This window comes from Zingiber officinale, chromosome 1B (assembly GCF_018446385.1).
Source record: "Zingiber officinale cultivar Zhangliang chromosome 1B, Zo_v1.1, whole genome shotgun sequence".
Taxonomy (NCBI): domain Eukaryota; kingdom Viridiplantae; phylum Streptophyta; class Magnoliopsida; order Zingiberales; family Zingiberaceae; genus Zingiber; species Zingiber officinale.
The window spans coordinates 96168205-96190408 of NC_055986.1; the positions used below are offsets into that span (position 1 = coordinate 96168205).

A 22204-nucleotide genomic window follows, 5' to 3' on the forward strand; every position below is an offset into this window, starting at 1 on the left:
TAAAATTAGTTCGCTTCTTCGCAACTCGTAGCTTAGCACATCATAATGTAACCCCCGGCCTTACAGCTTAGCCAGTAGAAGGCGGGTCATTACAGAGTTGTATCAGAGCAAAGTTCCATACTTCCTCACACACATCAGCATTGAACCTGCAGCTTCCAAGTAAGAATACCTCTCACTTTACTTATGTTTCTTGCTTTCATGTTTTTAGATAACTAGAGCATGCTTATGTATGATAGCCTCTAATGTGATTATGGTAGCTAGTTAAACATGATAATAATAGTTATGCAACATGATTCTGTTAGTTATGTATGTCCTCTATTTTCTTTAGAAAATGGTACGAGGACGTCCAACTAGAAAGACACCAGCTACTGAGCCCCAGCATGAGGCAGGCAATTCAGTGCCTCCTCCAGACCTTGCAGAGGTAGTGGCTCAGCTACAGAAGCAGCTAGCTGAACAGCAACAGGAGATAGCCACTTTAAGGGCTAACCAGCAGAACACTCCCACTGTCACCCCAGAGCCTAACTTAGCAACTCCAGTAGTGATAGAGGTTCCACCAGTCCAACCTACAGCAGCATGGGCAATGAGGGAAGCCTATCTGATCCAGTGGCAGAAGATCAAGCCGGAGAATTTCTCAGGCACCAGTGAACCATGGGATGCTCAAGCCTGGTTCAAAACACTGGAGACTACGATGGAGCTTCTGGACTGGCCAGAATATGAGAAGGTGAAATGCGCCTCTTTCTGCCTGACAGGAGACGCACGTATGTGGTGGGAGAAAATTAAAGTGAAGCACCCAGTGAATCAGATGGCATGGGATGACTTCGAAAGGGAATTCTTCGAGGAGTTTTTCCACATGCGGGTCACAAACCGCCACTACGACGAGTTCACTGAATTTCGTCAGGGCAACCTTTCAGTCGAGGAGGCCGTGAGGAAATTCAACAGATTGGCTCGTCTATGCCCTGAACTAGTCAGCACTGAAAGAGAACGAGTCCGGCTGATGCTCAAGATGTTAAGGCTGGAAATAGCAATGAGTGTGGCCAGCGGCGTCCGTAGGCCACAAACTACAGAAGAACTAGTGAGCAGTGCTTTAACCACCGAGCATTACCAAAACAGTATCAAGCAGCAGAAGCAAGTCCTCTCTGAGTCCAAAGGCCAAGGAGGCTCAGGTACTCAGAAACACCAGGGCCACAGCTCCCACGGCTCTAACTGGAAAGGGAACTCCAGCAACAAACGCAAACCAGGGAGTTACCCAAAAGGAGGACCAGCTAGTAAACAGCCCAGCTATCCCAAGTGTTCCACTTGTGGAAATTTTCACCTAGGAGTTTGTCGCAAGGGCACTCAAGGATGTTTCGAATGTGGCCAGGAGGGACATATGGCTAAACAATGCCCAAACAAGACCAGCTTTCCTCCACCACAGTCAATTCAGTACGAAGTCAAGCCAGCCCAGTTGCACCAGATGCAGGCCGTTTTAGATGGTCCACACATCAGTCAAGGCAGACTAGAAGCCCCCTCAGCCACAACGAACGCGAGGATCTACTCACTCACCAGGGAGGATGTAGCGAATGCCTCGACAGTTGTTACAGGTCAGATTAGTATTTTACAGCAAAGTGCAACTGTCTTATTCGATACTGGGGCAACCCATTCTTATATGTCTAGGGCATTCGCCGAAAGGATAGCAATACCCCCAGAGGTATTCAGTGGTCAGTTTTTGACGACGCTACCCTCGGGAGAAATTATGGCATCTACGCACTGGCTTCACTACAACAAAAATTGCAAACGACAACGGATATTATCCGTTGTCGTAGGGTCAAAAATCCGTTGTAACTGAGGGCGTTGTAGAATGTAATACCCCCAGAGGTATTCAGTGGTCAGTTTTTGACGACGCTACCCTCGGGAGAAATTATGGCATCTACGCACTGGCTTCACTACAACAAAAATTGCAAACGACAACGGATATTATCCGTTGTCGTAGGGTCAAAAATCCGTTGTAACTGAGGGCGTTGTAGAATGTATTGTCGTACGACAACGGTTTTGAATCCGTTGTCTTTGTAGACATTTGACAACGGTTTTTATCCGTTGTTGTTTATATGCTCAAAATTTGTTTATGAAGGATACGACAATGTTTTAAAACCGTTGTGGTAGATAATTTCAACAACAAATATAAACCGTTGTGGTAGACCCTTTTTACAACAGATATAAACTGTTGTGGTAGATAATATTTACTCGTTTTGTATTTTACAATAGTTATAAACTGTTGTAATATAATTTTAATATGCTTTTACAACTGATAAAACCGTTGTCTTTTATCACTTTTCACAAAAAAAAAAAAAACCATTGTGGTTTACGTATTTTTTACAACGTTTCTAACCGTTGTCTTTAATGTTGATGTTGTAACGTGATAATACCAAACAACAATTATATTTTTAATATAAGCAAACCACCAATACAAAACATACAAAATGAGTTGTATTCATCAAATTTAGTAGTATCAAACCATAAATCACATGTTTTCCATTACTGTTCTTCATATGACTTTTACACATTAGCAAGGCAATTTATAACCTAACAAAGCTCACTCCTTGCATCCAAAATCTCAAGCCTCACGAATTTCCCGAGTTACATCCTGCAAGAGAAAAATTAAACAAAACTTATCAAAGAAAAATATAAAATATAAGAAAAAAGATAATTGTAGTAAGTACTGCTTGAACTATAACTATAGAATAAACATTTCGCATAGCTCTAATACCTGGACATGAGAGAAGGATTTCCAGAATTCCAGGGCAACACTCAATGTCTATAAAATGGAAGAGAAAATTCTACATAAAATCTACATAAAATATAAAGCAATTCCAGGACAACACTCAATTCCTGTGGAATAACCGAAAAGTGAATCCAAGAGCAAGGCAGTTCAGCATAGCATCAAGGGAAAACAGCATGGTTCCTTGGTTTAAACAAGTTCAAATGGAGCAGAAGTCTCGAATTGGATTAGTCATTTGAGGATAAGTGTCTATATATCACTAAAACTAGTAGTACGATGTCACCAAGAACACTTATGAGAAACCGGGATGAAATAGATAAGGATTTAGATATTTGGCCTTAGCATCACCAAATAGCTGCATTGAAGCTTCGAGACTCATCGTTGTAAGATAGTTACATCCTAGTGAAAACTGTTAGATGATAGTTCTCAGAGCCATAAGACTTGTGCTAGAATCATGGACTAGATGGCAGTAAGGCGGATGCCATAGTCCAATAAGCTTCTTAAAACAAACAATAACATGTGAAATGAAGCATTCATAAACAAAAATAGAACAAAAAAGTATGCACATTAAAGCACCTGAATGGCTTGCATACGGTCTGTTGTGACCTCATCTGCAAATAGATCAAGAGCTTTCCCATTCTTTTTGAGTGTAATGAATCCCATTTTATCTTTGAGAGAGAAAGACCTTTCATTTGAAGGACTACAAGGAATTGTTTCAACAAAATGAATGATTGATCATGAATGCCATATAAACACAAAAGTGTGCAAGAAACAATTTTAACAGGAGTCACTACATGTAAGAAAGTTTGATATTGAGGTGAAAGACTTACAATTGGTAAAATTTGTTTGCCATCATGTCATGAATGTTTCTTATAAACTGCACAAGAGAGATAGATTATTCACATTACTTGCATCTTGTGTACTGAATTATAGTAAAACAACAGAACAAAGGACAATGAACATTATAATCATTTCAAAAAATTTATGGGATATAAACTAGACTCCGCATTTTTTAAACTAGTTAATCATATGACACTTATGCAAGTAATATACATGATTAAACTTACACCACAACGATGTTGGAAAAAAAAGCAGTACATCTTCTACCTTCAATGCCATGTATGCATCTTCCATGGCACGTCGTCTAAATATGAAGTCAGCTCGTCGTAAGTCGGCCTGGTCAAACTCAAAATGTTTTGAAGAAAATTATACAGTTATAATTAGATGTAAAATAAATATATCAAAAGACACTTTAACAGGGTTGTTATGGTCATCAATAACAACTTCCACAAACTCCATAGTCACACAGTCATGTAATTTCTTCCATTAACTCATAAAAGAAACTATAATCCACACTTGATATCCAATATACACATAATATTATGGACAATAATTAACTTGCAATATTATGAGAAAACAAGCAGAATATTAGCTCAGCAACCAAAACTAAACTATTTCATATATTCCTTGGACGCAATCTACAATGGAGTATGTAGCACATTTCAACAAACACTTTGGTAGCTTGTTAAAGTTTTATTCAGTAACCATTCCTCCAAAAAAAATTTAAAATTATAAAGGCTGGTCATCAGTTTTTTTTTTTGCCTACATGTTGTGTTTTCCCTCCCTCTTCCACTCTGATTTAATACCCTTCCATTCCTCACATTTAAAAAAGATTTCAAATGGCTGTGAAATACATCTACCCTATCAAGTTTGGTTCAAAACACTTGCCAGATGATTGCTTCATTCTTATGAAGCCACTGTAGTTTCATTTTGAAGGGAATTTCCTTTTAGATTGAGAAATAATACAATAATCTTCAATCCAGAATATTGAATATAGAGGATCTTCTTTACAACTCAAAATAAAATTTGATGATGGTTTTTCCAAATAAATAATGAAGGAAAAAGTAGAAAATCACGACTAAATAAACTGAATAATTGCTGTTAAATACTACAGAAAAAGAGAAACATCTAAGCCCCCATCACTCCAATGCTGATCTGCTACTCTCTTTAGATCAGATTGAGCCCTGTCCTTCAAGATATGCATGAATAAATCAAGCCATGCAGATAAAAAAGAGATTTTTGGCTAAAATTGGAAAAGCTAAGCTAGAAAACATACAGTGGCTAAATGCTTCAACCGAGCAGCCTTTTCCTTAACAACAAGGTCAATCTTCCTTGTGTCCTCCCTTGCACGAGCTTCCACATTACATAAATGTTAGCACTTCAAAAATATTGAAGGAACTCTAAAGAACAAGTGAAAACTCTGTTATATTCAGATAAAGTATAGACTAAAGAAGATGTTATACCATCAAGCTTAAGAAATCCAAGTCGAAGAACAGCAGCATCTTGGCGTGCCCGATCATTTAGTCTTGTTATGCCACTAGTGCATAAAAATTCCATGGAAAAATATCACCAAAGCAAAACAATAATAAACAAGCGAAAAGATGATATCAAAATAAATGGCGACATAGTCAAAAGGTTGCACAGAAATGTAGTCTGACCATACATCTATGACCATTTGAATTAGCAATTTAGTTATGAGTAAGCTAATTAATTAAACTGGAGACTACAAAAGAAGTTTAATTGTAAAAAAAAACATGAAAGAAAAAAAAAAAGAGAATCTAGAGTATACCATATCGATCACATTTCACTCAGAATAACAACAATGAATTATTTCATAGTTTCTTAAAGCCAATGGTCTTTCTCAAAGATGTTGATCCAGTATAATGTGATACATTTGAGAATGAGATTATAAATCCACTTCAGCCAGTAACTGTTATTTTGCAAGAAATCTTGCCAGCCATATTTGCAACTAGTTGATGCAACTATGCAACTTATTAAGAATTAATTAAACAGAGCATCAACATTTATCCAATCTTCTGCAGCAAGCTTTCAGGCATATGTTGTTGAACCTTCACACATGCTGATGACCTGAAGAGTGTTAAGTTCCATATGAGCATCTCTATCAAATTATATGGTATGAGTATAAAATCATGTTAATATGTAAATTAGTACATGTAAGCACATACTACATTATCATAATCTGCACATAGCACAGGCTTCTCCTTGAGGAAAAAGGAGCTGCTCTTGGCACAAGTTCCATGCCAACATGCTAACAATCATGAGTTGGAATTACATAAATGTATCTTTTCTCTTTAAAGGAACCCCAAAAATCTCATCAATCCAAGAGAAACTAAAGATATGGGGAAAAAGACAAAGGGAAATTATAAATCGACCCCAAATACATAAAAATACCATCGTTTGATGGCAGACGAGTCGCAAGCCCCAAAATAACACAAATCACACCGAAAAAGAATGTTGCACGCCCGGATCGTGAACACTGAAGCACAAGGAAAGCAGATCCAGCCCTCCCAGACCAGACATCAGCAGAACTAGGATGAAACCCAAGAAACAAGACAAAAAATGGGAGCAAAGCGCGAGTAAAACCACACCTTGTGTCAAGTTTAGACCTTAAGATCGCTAGACAGGCAGTGAGCAAGGGTTCCAACTCTTACACTGCAGTCCACATCTCACCATGGAACATAGAGAGAGCGAAGTGGGGGGATGGGAAAGGGAGAGGGAATGAAAAATTTCTTAGGGTTCGAGAATACGAAGGGGAAACACGGCGCTAAAAAGATTTTCGGAGAGAGGGAAAACAAAACTGCAGGGGGAAAATGACGAAACGAATAAAGTCAAAGACAACGGTTTTATCAAAACTGTTGTCGTAGCCCCTAAAAACGCGCTTAAAGACAACGGTTTATAAAACCGTTGTAAAAAGTGTTATTGTTTTAAAAAGAAGTTGCTCAATGACAACAGTTTTCACAAAACCGTTGTCTTTTATATTTAATGGGGAGTTCAAAGACAACGGTTTTGGCAAAAACTGTTGTCTTTGAGTGCATACGCAATGCTTTCTCTTAAAACCGTTGTCGTAGGGGTGTTGTCTTTTAACATTTTTGTTGTAGTGCTTAGAGCAGTGCCAGTCATTATAGCAGACAGAGAGCTTTTTGGCGATCTGATAGTGCTAAATATGGCTGACTACGATATCATCATGGGAATGGACTTTCTGATCAAGTACGGTGCTTCCATAGAGTGCCGTAAACAGAAAGTTATATTCTAACCCGAAGCAGGAGTGCAGTTTGAGTACAGCGGAGAGCCAAAGAGAAGAGCCAAGAAGTTTCTCTCAGCTCTGAAAGCACAGAAACTACTGGATTCAGGTTGTATGGGATTCTTAGCACATGTAGTCAGTACCATCCAGGACAAGGACCGAAAACTAGAGGAGGTCTGAGTCGTATGTGACTACCCAGCAGTCTTTCCTAAGGAGTTACCAGGCCTAGCACCAGACAGAGAGATAGAATTTGAGATAGAACTTATTCCCGGTACAAATCCCATCTCCAAACCACCCTACCGCATGGCTCCAGCAGAACTGAAGGAACTCCATGAGCAACTACAGGAGCTGCTCGACAAGGGCTTCATACGCTCTAGTCACTCACCATGGGGAGCGCCTGTATTGTTCGTGAAGAAGAAGGATGGGAGCATGCGCCTGTGTATAGATTACAGAGCACTGAACCAAGTCACAATCAAGAACAGGTATCCTCTTCCCAGAATAGATGACCTAATTGATCAGCTAAAGGGAGCAGCAGTGTTCTCTAAAATAGACCTCAGATCGGGGTATCACCAAGTGAAGGTTAAAGAAGGTGATATACCCAAGACGGCTTTCAGGACTAGATACGGACATTATGAGTTCGTAGTCATGCCCTTTGGCATGACAAATGCTCCAGCTACCTTCATGGATCTCATGAATAGGGTATTCAGAGAATACTTAGATAAGTTCATTATCGTATTCATCGATGACATCCTTATCTATTCCAGAACTCAGGAAGAACACGCAGAACACCTGAAGATAGTACTGCAGACCCTTCAGCAGAACCAGTTGTACGCCAAGTTCACGAAATGTGAATTCTGGCTCAATCAGGTAGCCTTCCTGGGTCACATTATCTCCAAGGATGGTATTATGGTAGACCCCAGCAAAATAGAAGCGATGAGTAACCTGAAAAGACCCAAGAACGCCAGTGAGATCAGAAGCTTTCTGGGACTAGCAGGTTATTACAGGAAATTTGTAGAGGGTTTCTCCAGGATAGCCTCCCCACTGACAGCTCTTACTAGAAAGAACAGAAAATTTTAGTGGACAGAGGAATGTGAGAACAGCTTCAGCGAGTTAAAAAGGAGATTGACCAGTGCACCTATTCTGACTCTACTAGAAAATACCGATAGCTTTGATATTTACAGTGACGCCTCTAAATTGGGACTAGGAGTAGTACTGATGCAAGAAGGTAAGGTGATCGCCTATGCCTCCAGACAACTCAAGGATTATGAGAGAAACTACCCTACTCATGACCTCGAGCTTGCAGCAGTCGTGTTCGCTCTCAAAATATGGAGACATTACCTGTATAGAGCTCAGTGTAGAGTGTATACAGATCATCAGAGCCTGAAGTACTTCTTTACTCAGAAGGATCTGAATATGCGACAGCGTAGATGGCTCGAACTGGTCAAAGATTATGATGTAGACATTCTCTACCATCCAGGAAAAGCCAATAAGGTGGCAGACGCACTTAGCAGGAAGTTCAGCGCCACCTTACTATCACTAGTAGCCATGTCACCGCCCCTACAGAAGGAGATCACAGATTTCAGCCTCAAACTTATAGTGGGACAGCTCTCTACTATGACATTAGAATCCACCTTGCTTGGTGACATCCAGACAGCTCAGGGACAGGATCCTGAAATTCAGAAAATCAAGCAAGGGTTAGCAGAATCAGGAAGTGGAGAATTCAGAATATCCGATAGTGGGGCATTACATTTTGGTGACAGACTTTGTGTTCCAGATCAGGAGGAATTAAAGAGAAAGATTTTAGACGAGGCTCACAAGACTCTCTATGCGATGCATCCGGGTTCCACCAAGATGTATCAAGATTAAAAGAAATATTTTTGGTGGCCGGGGATGAAAAGAGACATCGCTACATATATCAGTACCTGTCTAACCTGCCAGAGGGTCAAGGCAGAACATCAGAGACCAGGAGGAGTTCTGCAGCTCATTCAGATCCCAGAATGGAAGTGGGAGGATATTTCTATGGATTTCATAGTTGGGCTACCCAAAACCACGAATAGTTTTGATGTCATCTGGGTAATAGTCGACAGGTTGACTAAATCAGCCCACTTCTTAGCTATCAGGATATCCTACTCCATGGAGCAGCTAGCTCAGTTGTATCTCAAGGAGATTGTCAGACTACATGGAGTCCCATGAACCATTATTTCAGATAGAGACAGTCGATTCACATCACACTTCTGGGCATGTGTGCAGTTAGCATTGGGCACCAAGTTAAAGTTTAGCACAGCTTTCCATCCTCAGACAGATGGTCAGACGGAGCGGGTAAATCAGGTACTCGAAGATATGCTCCGAGCGTGTGCCCTAGACTTCAAGGAAAGTTGGTGCAAATATCTGTGTTTAGCATAATTTGCATACAACAACAGCTATCATGCCACTATCGGTATGGCACCCTACGAGGCTCTCTATGAGCGGAGATGTAGATCTCCAATCTGCTGGTATGAGAGTGGTGAACAGAAAGAACTAGAACTCCAGACGGATCTAGTAGCAGATACCACAGCAGCTATACAGCGGATCCGCTAGAGGATAGAGACAGCTCAGAGCCGCCAGAAAAGCTATGCTGATACATGGCGCAGACCCTTAGAGTTTTCAGTTGGGGATTCAGTGTTCCTCAGGGTAGCTCCCATGAAGGGAGTAATGCGTTTTGGGAAGAAGGGCAAATTAAGTCTCAGATATGTGGGACCATACCTTATCACTAGAAGAGTGGGTAAGGTAGCATATGAGCTAGAGCTACCCCAGGAGATGTCATCTATCCACAATGTATTTCATGTCTCTATGCTGAAGAAGCATATCCCAGATGCCACCCAGGTGATTGAGCCCCAGTCGGAACAAGTCCACGAAGACCTCAGCTATGATAGTCGGCCTATTCAGATAATAGACCGAGCAGTTAAGAAATTGCGGAACAAGGAAGTACCATTAGTAAAAGTTATTTGGCAAAGTCACACAGCAGAGGAGACAACATGGGAGATAGAAGCCAGTATGAGACAGAAGTACCCAGAGTTATTCTAAGTTCGAGGATGAACTTTTTATAAGGTATGGGGATTGTAACGCCCGAAAATTTCCAAATAAATTAGTAGAAATATTCTATTATTTTCTTGGAATTTTAGGATATTTTTATGAAATTTTTAAAGTAGCGAAAACGGAAGTAGCAAAAATAAATAGAAACGAAAAATAGCCTAAGCGGGAATTGAACCCGAGACCTACTAGACCTTATGCTTTAGTGATGACTCTAGTGACCAAGTGAACCCAGTAGGGCCGTGCTGGAAGGAAAAGGAATCAATTATATTTATATTTAAGTTGGGTGAATTAACCACTTAATATAAATAGGAAGGTTAAGTGAAGAATTGTTTTAACGCAACTCTTCCTCTCCTCAAACCCTAGTCTCGCCGCCCCTCTCCTTCTCTTCTTCTATCGGCGCACCAAGCCCCAAGGGCTAGGGTTCCGTCCCAAAGGCTCCAAGAGCAATTTCCGGCGACAACTCCGGTACGAGGACGCTTTCCTCCGTGAGAAGAACACGTAGACGTAGGAGGATCGTCGAGAAGATCGTCTTTCCGGAAAAACCTAGCGATCAGATCGTAAGGAAAACTAGCGCAGGATCTAAGAAACCCCTCACCTTCAGTTTAAGTAGCTTTTTGTATGTTTTTTGCATTAGTTTAGTCATACGCAGAATTTTCAGTATATAGGGTGTGAATTAGCGCACACCGAGTGTTTGCTTAAACACTTAGTTCAGTAAAATGCCACCATAGGCATTTCAATAGTTTAGATAAATGCAGTAGAAGCATTTTATAGCATATTTAGTTGTGCTATAGTTTTTAAGGGACTACGGTCCAATGGGTGGGCTCCCACAGTCGCCTCTAGGTTCAGACAACCTAGTTCTAGGTTCAAATAACCTAGTAAGATTAAGGTAAAGTATATTAGCTACAAATCAGTATTTACTTTTCAGTGGCACTGTACTGGACTTCAGTTGTCCATGGGCTTGGCTCCCATAGTCATCCCTAGGTTTAGATAACCTAGTAACTCTACTAAATTCGGGACTTGCAACCCCGGGTCTAGTTAGGGATGCGCACATAGCAAGTACAGTTGTCGGGTCCATCAGCAGTATGATTAGTGTCTTCATCTATTTATGATAAATAGTTTTTCAAAGCCTCATAATTTAGTATGTGATTACAGTTCAGGATTTATACCAGCTTAGCAATGGTTTAGTTAGTAATTATATCAGTTTAGCTCTATCTTGTTGATACCAGAAGATATTGCTATGATTAGCTTTTGCTTTCTATGTTTTGTATGCCAGAATGCCATGTTTTAGCATGTTCAGCACATATTTCAAATTGTATGTTTCCAAAGCATAAATTGCATCGTATGCATGATTTTGTGAGGTAGATGGTTTCTTACTAACCGTAAGCTTACAGATACTTCTTTCCCTTATACTGCAGATAAAGGTAAAGGAAAGATGGACTAGCGGAGGCTGTAGGTCAATTCAGTGAAGATGTGTGTGTCTTGGGACATGGAATAAAGATCTTGGAGAAACTAGCGAAATTAGAAACCTTTAGCATTTTCTTATGTTATTACTTTTCCGCACTTCTAGTTATTTTAACATTTTGAATCATGAAAGATCTACTTAGACTGTTAGTGATCATATCTAGAATGCTAGTTAATGGTCATTAGTATGTTTTCAGCCACTTTAAAACCTATGTATGTGAATTGGGCACGAAACAGTGCTGAAATCAGATTTCTGATACGAAATTAAAAACCCCGATCGATCAGCCGATCGATTGGGGGTCTCAATCGATCAGCTGATCGATTGGGGAGCTTGTTTCCGCGAACAGTAAGCTTCTGGATCGATCCGTAGATCGATCCAGTCGCATTCTGTCGTGAACAGAAGGTTGAGGGATCGATCAACCGATTGATCGAGGAATTAGCTCTCGTGAACAAAGAGCTTCGGAATCGATCACTGGATCGATTAGCAAGTCTAGATCGATCAGTCGATCGATCAAGAATATTATCCCGTGCACAGTAGCGCGCTGAATCGATCAGTGGATCGATCAAATAACTCCAATCGATCCACCGATCGATTGGAAGACCTGATGTTGGCTAGGGAGCTCTGTGTACAGTCGCTAGGCCATTCGGAAGATTAGGTTCTATCTCTTAGCATATGTAGTATAATGAAAAGACATTATGAACAGAAGCTACAGCTTGTAACAGTCATTAGCATGAAATAAGCTTAAAATTAGTTCGCTTCTTCACAACTCGTAGCTTAGCACAGCATAATGTAACCCCCGGCCTTACAGCTTAGCCAGTAGAAGGCGGGTCCTTACATTGGATTAGTCGCTTTAAGAGATGGATACCATGTAAAATCTCGGTATTATGCATGTGGTGTAAGGTTGATTCAAGTTTTCTAATGTGCATCCAAACAACGAGCACACAATATAGATAAATGTTGGTTGGTCCTATGAAGATCATACCGGTTTCACTGTACAAAAATTTTGTACAAGTGTTGAACCTTTCCTAACAACCTATTGTGTTCTTTAGAAATTAAATTCGGAATCCAAACGGAACTTAACATTATTGATTCCAAATTTAACTTATCTGTTCTTTTATGTTTAGACTTGGATCGTAAACGGAACTTAACATTATTGATCCAAATTCACCTATGTTATAAATTCTATTAAATATTAATTTCAGAAATTGGCTCCCAAGTCAAACATGGCGAGGCACTCGGCCTTCTTGAGAATGGGAACATCCACCACTGCCTCGACAAAGCCTCTAAAAGAAATTTAATATTTAATTTCCTTATATAACTCTAGGTTTAACCAAAAAGAACAATCAAATCACAGATCAAAAAATAAAACAAAAGAAACACAACTTCAAATATCTAATCTGAAAATCTAGAATCACTAGCCTCTTGTATTTGGAATTCAAATCTATACAAAGAAAACTAGTATGATGCGGAATAAAATTACTAGTTATACCTTTCTTTGTAAGCAACAACCTCTTGATCTTCTACCGTATTCCTCTTCTAATCTAGGACGTTGTGTGGGCAACGATCTACCGAGATGAGAATCCACCAAGCCTCCTTCTTCCTTCTTCCAATTTTCAGCCAAGCACCTTTCTCCAAGAGATAGCAAGTCTCGACCACCAACTAAGCTCCAAGGGATGTAAGAGCAAATCCTCCTTTCTCTCCTTCTTCTCCTAGCAAGAACCGGCCACCACAAGAGCTCCAAGAAGAGGATGCACCGGCCACTAAAGAAGAAGAGAAAGAGAAGGGAATAGGGTCGGCCACACACCAAGGAAAAGAGGAAAAACTATAGAAGATATGTTATGAGGTGAAGGCACCTCTACCCCCTCTTTTATATTCCTTGGTCTTGGCATATAAGGAAATTTAATTGTTATTAAAACTCCTTTATATTCCTTGCCTTTGGTTATTAAGGAAAATTTAATTAAACTTTCCTTTTAACCATGCTTATGGCCGCCCACACCATCATGCTCCAAATAAGAAAAGTTTAAAACACAAAATTAAAACTTCCTTATTTGTTTCTAGAAATTTTAAAATTAAAATTTCTCTAATAATTTATCCCTTCATGGTTGGTTATAAAAGGAAATTTTATAAATTAAAATCTCTCTATTAAAACATATGGATGATTTCCAAAAAGGAAAGTTATCTTTAAAATTAAAATCTTCCTCTCAATCTACAAATAAGGAAAGATATCAAATCTTTTCTTAATCTTTTGTAGAAACTATAATAGGAAAGATTTAATTTTAAAACTCTCTTTTAAATCATGAACATGGTTACAAAAAAAGGAAAGTTTTATCAAAAATTAAAATCTTCCTTTTAACTACAAATAAAGAAAGATATCAAATCTTTCACTTAATCTTTTGTAGGAACTATAAAAGGAAAGATTTAAATTGTAAATTCTCTTTTAAAACCATGGTATCCACATAAGAAAAGATTTTAAAAATAAAATCCTTTTTAATTTCTTTTGGTCGCCCCACCTAGCTTGAGCTCCAGGCATTGGCCGGCCACCACAATGGCTGAACCTTATGGCTTTGGCCAACCCAAGCTTGGACTCCAAGCTAGCTTGGACTCCAAGCTTGCTTGGTCAGCCGCCTAAGGTTGGGTAAGAAGGTAGGTATAGGTGGGTATAATACTTTATAAATAAGAGGCTACGATAGGGACCGAGAGGAGGAATTGGTTTTGGTCTCCTGATGAAATTAAGCTTCCCGTGTTTGCCCCGAACACTCAACTTAATTTCATTAATAATAATTCATACTACTAATAAATTATTATTGAACTACCGCACCAATCCCAAATTACATTTTGGGATCCTTCTTATTATGAGTGTGTTATTCTCCCTGTGTTTAAGATGTCGAATGCCCACTAATTAAATGAGTTACTGACAACTCTTTTTAATTAATATCTTAGTCCAAGAGTAGTACCACTCAACCTTATTGTCATGTCGGACTAAGTCCACCTGCAGGGTTTAACATGGCAATCCTTATGAGCTCCTATTAGGGACATTATCAACCTAGATTACTAGGACACAGTTTACTTCTATAATCAACAAAACACACTATAAGTAATACTATTTCCCAACTTATCGGGTCTATTGATTTATCGAGCTAAATCTCACCCTTTGATAAGTCAAAGAAATAAATACTAAATATATGTGCTTATTATTATATTAAGATTGAGAGCACACACTTCTATAATAACTAAGGCCTTGTTCTTTTATTAAGTCAGTATAAAAAGAACTTTCCTTAAATGGTTTTACTGAATACACTCAGAGTGTACTAGTGTAATTTTATAGTTAAGATAAACTAATACCAAATTACACTACAACTATTCCAATGGTTTGTTCCTATCCATCTTAATCGTGAGCTTCTGTTTATAATTTATAAAGAATCGATAACATGATCTTCTGTATGTGACACCACACACCATGTTATCTATAATATAAATTAATTGAACAACTACACTTAGCATTTAAATGTAGATATTTTTGACCAATGTTATTCTTTTATTTCAAATATAAATGTTTACAAAAAACTAAGCTTTTAGTTTACACTCTAGACAATCTCCCACTTATACTAAAAGACTAAGCTGCCATATCTGTTGCCATACATCTGATTCCCATCCCCTTCACATGCCGATCAAAAGTTTTCGCTAGAAGGGCCTTAGTGAAAGGATCTGCCAGCTTATCTGCTGATGCAATCTTGGCGATGACAACTTCTCCTCGCTTGATGATGTCTCGTATCAGGTGGTACTTGCGCTCTATATGCTTACTCGCCTTATGGGCTCGTGATTCCTTCGAGTTTACAACTGCACAGCTATTATCATAATAAATTGTGATGATTTTGGGCAAACCAGGAATCACATCTAAGTCCATTAGGAAGTTCCTGAGCCATACAGCTTCTTTGGCTGCCTCAGAGGCTGCCACATACTCAGATTCTATGGTTGAGTCTAAAATGCATTTCTTCTTAACACTCCTCCATGCAATGACTCCACCTCCTAAAGTAAACACATAGCCTGATGTAGACTTACTATTGTCCCTATCTGATTGGAAGTCTGAATCCGTGTAACCCACAAGTAGCATATCATCTGCTTGGTAAACTAGCATATAGTCTTTAGTCCTTCTCAAGTACTTCAATGTCCTTGTCTAGGGTTACTTTGATATCTACTAACCATGCCCACAATAAAGCAAATATCTGGTCTCGTGCACAACATAGCATACATTAGGCTTCCTATAGCCGAAGCATAAGAAACTGCCTTCATGTCTTCTATCTCCTTTGATGTCTTCGGAGACATCTCTTTAGACAAAGCTACTCCATGCCGAAAAGGTAAGAAACCTTTCTTGGAGTTTTGCATGCTAAAACGAGCAAGGATTGTATCTATATATGAAGTTTGAGATAGGCACAACATCCTTTTCTTGCGATCCCTTATGACTTTGATCCCAAGAATGTGTGCACATTCTCCTAAGTCCTTCATATCAAACTTTTTGAACAATCATACCCTTACGTCCGATAACACTTTGGCATTGTTGCCAATTAACAAAATGTCATCTACGTATAGTACAAGAAATACCACCACATTTCCGTTACACTTCTTGTATACACATGACTCATCCGAACACTGGATAAACCCATATAACTAGATTACATTATTAAACCGGATGTTCCAAGATCTTGAATCTTGCTTCAGTCCATAAATGGACCGATTGAGCTTGCACACTAGATGCTCTTTGCCTTTTTCAATGAACCCTTCTGATTGCTTCATATGGATGTTTTCTTTAAGACTTCCATTAAGGAAAACTGTCTTGACATCCATTTGTCAAACCTCATAATCCATATGAGCAGTAATGGATAAGAGTATCCGGATAGACTTAAGCATAGCTACCGGTGAAAAGGTCTCCTCATAATCGATTCCCTCTTTCTGAGTATACCCTTTCGCAACAAGCCTTGCTTTGAAGGTTTCTACCTTCCCGTCTGTCCCTCTTTTCCTTTTGTAGATCCACTTACATCCAACGGCTTTTACACCATTTGGTGGTTCTTCAAGCTCCCAGACCTTATTAGAATACATAGATTCTATTTCAGAATCCATCGCTCTTTGCCAAGATACTGCATCTTTATCTTGGAGTGCTTCGTCATATGTCCGGGGATCAGGTTCATGTTTACCTGGGATCAAGTCCAAAGATTCTCCCAAAAACATGAATCTATCAGGTTGCCTCACAACCCTCCCACTACGACGAGGCACTATTTGCGGTTGTGTATCATTTGTAACACATGTTGTAGTTTCTTGTGGTACTTCATCTTGTACTGTTGGTACTAAAGTAGACGTGTCCTCTCTAATTTCTTCTAGAACAATATTACTCATGGGCTTATGGTTCATTATATAATCTTCTTCTAAAAATCAAGTATTGGTGCTAACAATGATCTTCTGATTTTTAGGATTATAAAACAAACCACCTTTCGTTCCCTTAGAATATCCCACAAACAGACAAACTTCTGTACGTGATTCCAACTTGTCAGTATCTCCTTTCAGCACATGTTCTGGACTACCCCATATCCGTATATAACTCAGACTAGGCTTACGGCAATTCCATAATTCCATGGGAGTAGAGGGTACTGTTTTAGAAGGTACCATATTCAGAATGTACACTGCTGTTTCTAGAGCAAATCCCCAAAACGAATTTGGTAATTCTGAATAACTCATCATCGATCTAACCATTTCCCTAAGAGTCCTATTCCTTCGTTCTGCCACACCATCCTGTTGGGGTGTACCGGGTGCAGGAAATTGGGATTGGATCCCAGCCTCTGATAAGTAATTCCTAAACTCTCCTAAGAGGTATTCGCCATCACGATCAGACCGTAGTGTCTTGATACTTTTACCATGACATTTCTCTACATCAGCCTTATACTCTTTGAACTTATCAAAGCACTCAGACTTGTGGCGCATCAGGTAAATGTATCCGTATCTCGAATAATCGTTTATGAAAGAGATAAAGTATTCGAAGTCACCTCTTGCCTGGATAGACATAGGACCACACAAATCAGAATGAACTAGTTTTAACACATCTTTGGCTTTATACCCCTTGGCCTTAAAAGGTCTCTTGGTCATTTTACCTTCTAAGCAAGATTCACAGATTTGAAAGTTTTCCAATTCTAATGAACCCAAGAGTCCATCAGCTATAAGCCTTTGAATCCTACTTAAGTTAATATGACCAAGCCTTAGATGCCAAAGATATGTTTGGTTCATTTCTGAAGATTCCTTTCTCTTATTAGAATTAGAAGATGTGTTATTAATTTCCATTCGTTGCTTAGTGGGAGAAATTAGATTTAAAGTATATAAATTACCAACCAATGCACTAGAACAGATAATAACCATATTTCTCTTTATAATCACATTGTTATTGAAAGAAACAGAATATTCAACCAAATACAGTTTAAAAACTGAAATTAAATTCTTTCTAAAATTGGGTACATAAAGATAATTTCTTAAAAACAAACTTCTATTCCTATCAAAAGATAAGTAGATGTCTCCCACTACAACAGCCGCCACCTTAGTAGCATTGTCCATATAGATGGTTATCTCTCCTTCAAATAGTCGTCGGGTTTCCAGGAACCCCTGCAAAGAATTGCAGACATGATCAGTGGCTCCAATATCTACACATCAGGTGCTGGTAGATAACATTGGTAAACATGTTTCAACTACTAGAGAATGAGATATACCTTTATTGTTCTGGTTCTTATGAGGACAGTCTGCTTTCCAATGTCCTGGCTGCTTGCAGATGAAGCACTTGCCCTTCAGCTTCTTCATTCCAACTTTTGGCCCTGTACCTAGAGGTTTATTCACCTTCTTTGCTGAGACAACCCATTTCTTCTTCTTCTTGCCTTTCGACTTAGAAGTAGAACCATTTTCAGCATAGTGAATCTGAGAATTTTGACGAAATAGCCCTTCTGTTGCCTGAAGTTTTGTCAGTAGTTCCGTCAATGAATACATCCTTTTATTCATATTATTGTTCAGGCGAAAATGCTCAAAACTTCTGGGTAGCGTTTGGAGAATAATATCGATCTAGGTTTCCCCATCGATTTCACCTCCAAGGATTTGTATTTCGGACACCAGTCCCCTCTGACATGCTGGCTGCCATTAATTTTCTCATAGCTTCTTGCCTAGCAGCCCGATCCTGGTGTCCAAAGAGATCCTTGAGATTGTTCATTATATCATAAGCAGTTGGTAAATCCTAATGCTAATGCTGCATCACATTTGACATTGAAGTCAAATGTAACACCTCGCCATCTCATCTACTTTTACCCATTTCTTATGATATTCAATCTCCTCTTCACTAGAATCACTATTAGGCACATTAGGGAAACTTCTGACAGTACAAACTTATAGCCTTCAGCAGTCAAGACAATATCCATGTTTCTTTTCCAATCTATATAGTTGGGACTAGTAAGTTTGTTCTCTTTTACTATAATGGCTAGTGGGTTGAAAGTCATCCTAAGAATCATAAAATAAACTTTGGTCAAGACTCTAAATTTAGAATAATATTGATTCCTCAAACAATACTATTTAAATTTACCAACACCTTAAAACACCATGCATTTTGCATACCACGTTAGTGTGGACGTATACAAATTCAACATTTGTAAGAGGAGGGACTTACCCATTAATTTTATTATCTTGTCATCCTAACTTTATGACAAATAAAAATAATAGTTGGTTTTCCTTTGGTCACGTAAAACAATAGCAGTGACTCCGTTGGGGATGATACTATTGAATGTGTCTAAGTGTATACCATTACTTGATACTTAGTCCATTAAATAGGATTGTGCCCCTTCAATTGAAGAAGATCACACGCTCCTAAATAATTTCCTATAACCATCCATAAAGGAAGTTTGATCTAGTGATCCGCAACAAACCCATCCATTGTGGAGGGAGGCACTTAGAGCCAACACGTAAGCTTGTTGCATCACTTACAAACCAGTAATGGAGACCGTGGAATTTATTTAAAAATCCCTCTCCCACTTAGTTATTTAAGGTGAGGAATTTTAACCTAGCAAGCACACATCACAGTAAATAAAAGCAATAAATATGGAAATTAATTTGCCAACTATTATGGCCTTTTCCATCACTGTCCTTCGCGTTCTGCCAGCCCTAGGGTTCATGCCGTCAGGTCTATCGTGCTTCCTTTTCTGCTGCGCCTCTGGTCCTCCAATAGCACCACGCCTCGTAAGGATACGATCCACGACAAAAAAAAAATTACATACATCGATCCTATATTCCACAAGGGAATGTACATCAATTCTAGATCGAACATAAATGTAAAATCCTAGAGCTAATACAGCTCCTGCTATATTAATTAAATATAATCATGCACACACAATAAAATAACTTTGACATGTCCCAGGGTCCAATCACACACAATATCTATAAGCCATAATAGTTAGAGCCTGCAACCACAGAGTTAGCACATCCTACTATTATCCTGCCTAAATTATGTATGACATGTGTATAATTAAACTGAAAACCAAACACACAGAGGAAAACCCTAGCTCTGATACCAATTGTTGGTTGGTCCTAAGAAGATCGTACCGGTTCCACTGTACAAAAATTTTGTACAAGTGTCGAACCTTTCCTAACAACCTATTGTGTTCTTTGGAAATTAAATTTGGAATCGCAAACGGAACTTAACATTATTGATTCCAAATTTAACTTATCTGTTCTTTTAGGTTTAGACTTGGATCACAAATGGAACTTAACATTATTGATCCAAATCCACCTATGTTATTAATTTAATTAAATATTAATTTCGAAAATTGGCTCCCAAGTCAAACATAGCGAGGCACTCGGCCTTCTTGGGTATGGGAACATCCACACTGCCTCGACAAAGCCTCTTAACAAAATTCAATATTTAATTTTCTTATATAACTCTATGTTTAACCAAAAAGAACAATCGAATCACAAGATCGAAAAACAAAACAAAAGAAACACAACTTCGAATATCTAATCCAAAAATCTAGAATCACTAGCCTCTTGTGTTTGGAATTCAAATCTATACAAAGAAAACTAGTATGATGCGGAATAAAATTACTAGTTATACCTTTCTTTGTAAGCAACAACCTCTTGATCTTCTACCGTATTCCTCTTCTAATCTCAGACGTTGTGTGGACAACGATCTACCGAGATGAGAATCCACCAAGCCTCCTTCTTCCTTCTTCAAATTTTCGGCCAAGCACCTTTCTCCAAGAGATAGCAAGTCTCGACCACCAACTAAGCTCCAATGGAAGCAAGAGCAAAGCCTCCTTTCTCTCCTTCTTCTCCTAGCAAGAACCGGCCACCACAAGAGCTCCAAAAAGAGGATGCACCAGCCACTAAAGAAAAAGAGAAAGAGAAGGGAATAGGGCCGGCCACACACCAAGGAAAAGAGTAGAAACTATAGAAGATATATTATGAGGTGAAGGCACCTCTACCCCCTCTTTTATATTCCTTGGTCTTGGCATATAAGGAAATTTAATTATTATTAAAATTCCCTTATATTCCTTGCCTTTGGTTATTAATAAAAATTTAATTAAACTTTCCTTTTAATCATGCTTATGGCCGGCCACACCATCATGGTCCAAATAAGGAAAGTTTTAAACACAAAATTAAACTTCCTTATTTATTTTCAGAAATTTTAAAATTAAAATTTCTATAATAATTTATCCCTTTATGCTTGGTTATAAAAGGAAATTTTATATATTAAAATCTCTCTAATAAAATATGTGGATGATTTCCAAAAAGGAAAGTTATCTTTAAAATTAAAATTTTCCTCTCAAACTACAAATAAGGAAAAATATCAAATCTTTTCTTAATCTTTTGTAGAAACTATAATAGGAAAGATTTAATTTTAAAACTCTCTTTTAAATCATGAACATGGTTCAAAAAAGAAAAGTTTTATCAAAAATTAAAATCTTCCTTTTAACTACAAATAAGGAAAGATATCAAATCTTTCACTTAATCTTTTGTAGGAACTATAAAAGGAAAATTTTAAATTTTAAACTCTCTTTTAAGACCATGGTATCCACATAAGAAAAGATTTTTAAAATAAAATCCTTTTTAATTTCTTGTAGCCGGCCCACCTAGCTTGAGCTCCAAGCATTGGCCGACCACCATAGTGGTTCAACCTTTTGGCTTTGGCTGGCCCAAGCATGGACTCTATGCTTGCTTAGTCGGCCACCTAAGGTTGGGTAAGAAGGTGGGTATAATACTTTATAAATAAGAGGCTACAATAGAGACCGAGAGGAGGAATTGGTTTTGGTCTCCCGATGAAATTAAGCTTCCTGTGTTCGCCCCGAACACCCAACTTAATTTCATCAATAATAATTCATACCACTAATGAATTATTATTGAACTACCACACCAATCCCAAATTACATTTTGGGCTCCTTATTATGAGTGTGTTATTCTCCCTGTGTTTAAGATGTCTAATGTCCACTAATTAAATGAGTTACTGACATCTCTTTTTAATTAATATCTTAGTCCAAGAGTAGTACCACTCAACCTTATCGTCATGTCGAACTAAGTCCACCTGTAGGGTTTAACATGACACTCCTTATGAGCTCCTCTTGGGGACATTATCAATCTAGATTACTAGGACACAGTTTCTTTCTATAATCAACAACACACACTATAAGTAATATCATTTCCCAACTTATTAGGTCTATTGATTTATCGAGCTAAATCTCACCCTTTGATAAGTCAAAGAAATAAATACTAAATATATGTGCTTGTTATTATATTAGGATTAAGAGCACAC

General features: G+C 38.4%; 1 long non-coding RNA gene across 1 annotated transcript; it reads right to left on the reverse strand.

Annotated features, from left to right (window-relative positions):
* Positions 1-3330: 3330 nt before the first annotated feature.
* Positions 3331-3933, reverse strand: LOC121979959. The gene is made up of 3 exons (XR_006111441.1): positions 3863-3933; positions 3586-3632; positions 3331-3455 (listed from the first exon to the last, which is right to left on the reverse strand). It is a non-coding gene; the product is annotated as an uncharacterized LOC121979959 (long non-coding RNA).
* Positions 3934-22204: the final 18271 nt, after the last annotated feature.